Raw genomic sequence first — 2,637 nt, 5'->3', positions numbered from 1 at the left:
TTGCTGGTACCTGTATTTCATATTAGTCATTATGAAACAAGACAAGCGGCAAACTGTGTAATTACAGACAAAGCATTTAAGACACAAACCAATAAAAATCAAAGGTAGGAGAAAAAATGCTTTGAAGGGAGCTGGCAGAAGGTGGGGGTGGGGCGGGGTGTTGGGTGTTCGCCCCCCGGGGATCCGCCTGCCAGGACTCTCTCTCCAGATCGAGAGGAAATGAGACGCTGCTTCTGTCCAAGGAAAGGAGCCAGCGGGTCCTGTCTTTAAACAGGTCTGAAGAGAAACGCAGGCCGATGGAACCCTTCTCCTCAGGGAGGGCACACGCAAGCGAGGGTTCAGGAAGGGGTGCCATGCGAAGTCAGGTTTGGGGTGGGTTCTCGCCTTCTCCACACTACCAACCTGCTGGGCGACCGCCACAGGTTGAATCGTGTCCCCTCGCCGTATCTGTATGGTAAAGCCCTTGCCCCCAAAACCTGAGAATGTGATCTTATGTAGAGATGGGAGTTTTTCAGAGGCAATCAAGTCAAACTGAAGACATCGGGGTGGGTCCTAATCTAAATTGACTATTGTCCTCACAAAAAAAGTACCACAAAGTGGGTGGCTGCTTAAATAGCAGAAATGTACTGTCTGGCGGTCTGGAGACCAGAAGTCCAAGGTCAAGGTGTTGGTAGGGTTGGTTCCTCCTGAGGCTGTGAGGGAGGGTCTGTTCCGTGCATCTGTCCTGGCTTCCGGTGGTGTTCCGGCAACCTTTGGCAGTCTCTGGCTCGTAGAAGCGTCACCTTGATCGCGGTGACCCCCTGAGTGCATGTCTGTGCCCACATTTCCACTTTTGATAAAGACGCCCACCATATTTGGATAAGAGCCCACCTTAATGTCCTCATTTTAACTTGATTACCGCTGTAAAGACCTTCCCTCTAGATAAGGTCGCATTCTGAGGTCCTGGGGGTTGGATTTCAACATAAAAATTTTTTTAATGTTTATTTATTTATTTGGAGAAAGAGAGATAGAAAGTGAGTGGTGGGAGGGACAGAGAGACAGACAGACAGACAGACTCCCAAGCAGGCTCCTCACCGTCAGCCCAGAGCCAGAGGGGCTCGAACCCACGAACCGTGAGAGTATGACCTGAGTCGAAACCAAGAGTTGGACACTTAACCAACTGAGTCACCCAGGGTCCCCTCAACATAATGAATTTTTCTGAGGGGGACACAATTCAACACATAACAGTAACCTTGGGCAGGTATCTTCCTGCCTCTGAGCTCAGTTTACCTATCTGCAAAATAAGATGTAACCAAATAACCTCCAAGGGCTTTTCAGCCCTGAAGTCCTCAGTAGGCCAAACAAATCTCAGCCCCTAGATCCAGGCTTGTCCCAAAGGCTGCAGAAACGGACACAGACTCCAATTTACAACCAGGCACGTGAGGCTGGAACCTGCCTTTGAAAGAGAATTACGGCGAAGGCATACTTCCCCAGGGGCGTCTTCGTGATTAGTTTGGGGAGGCCCCTCAGATAATTCTCCAGATCTCCGCGGCCAAGCACTCCGCCGAGTCGGGCACAGAGGATCCCCGCCTGGACTCAGTCCCTGGAGACCGGTCATCGGGCAGACCCGAGGCTAGGTAAGAGCCCCTGATATGTGGAATTAGGTCACCCACTCTTTCCATTAGGTCATCAAAAAGCTATGGGACAGGCAATAGCTTTAATCACCTGCACTCAGCTACACCCAGTTGAAGCCAGAGGCCCTGGGGGAAAGGTCTCCTATCTCACAGTCCTCTGATGCATCTGGTGCCTGAGCTGATTCCCGTATCTTCTGTCTTGGTGATTTTATCTCTGGCTCTCTGAATACCAGCCATTACAATGGGAGAGGGGGCTCTTGGACCACTGGTGCCAGGTGCCAGCTATGACAAATTTGCACACCAAGCCCTCATCTACACTTGAAAAATCAATCGACTCCAATGGTTACAGATGCTGTCTTATGTAAACCTGGGCGGTAGGATGTGTAAGTAACCTGAGGGTATATAGGCAAGTCTCGGGTATTCTGGATGCTTCCTTTTGAAGATACGTAGTGTGGAATCACTGGGGGAATAGAGGCTGTGACTGCATCAGGCCACCTGATTTAGCCAAGCCAGGTCATTGGTCGACACCCCTCCCTGAGACGATCTCTGCCCAAACCCACATGCACTCTGCCTCTCTCTCCTGCCTCGCCTCTGGCCATATACCCGCCGCGCCTACCTGAGGGTGACCAGCTGTCCCAGTTGTAGCACTGAAAGTTTCTAATCCCAGGGACCCCGCCAGTCCTGGAAAAGTAGGACAGTTGGTCACCCTGTCCCCCTGCCAGCCCTCCTACCCCATGCATACCCAGCCAGCATGAAAACACCTGCAGCTTCTGAAACAGCCTGATTCCCTTCCTGACCACCTCCTCTGCCTTCAAGGTGATGCTTCACTCTTTCTGCAAAACTATCATCCGATCCCCACTCCTCCTAGGTTACCAGCGCCTTGCTCTGAGGATTCTACTCTGCCCTGGCTCATAAGCTGCTCACCCCGCCTCCCTGTAACTGTCTCCTCCTTGCCTCTTGTCTGTCTTACCCGCTAGATTGGAAGCTCCTCCTGGGCAGGGATTTGGAGAAGCCTGGATGCCAA

Source organism: Panthera pardus, unplaced genomic scaffold (assembly GCF_024362965.1).
Source record: "Panthera pardus isolate Hobbes unplaced genomic scaffold, ASM2436296v1 HiC_scaffold_2, whole genome shotgun sequence".
In the NCBI taxonomy this organism is placed as follows: domain Eukaryota; kingdom Metazoa; phylum Chordata; class Mammalia; order Carnivora; family Felidae; genus Panthera; species Panthera pardus.
This window is presented reverse-complemented; position numbering follows the sequence as displayed.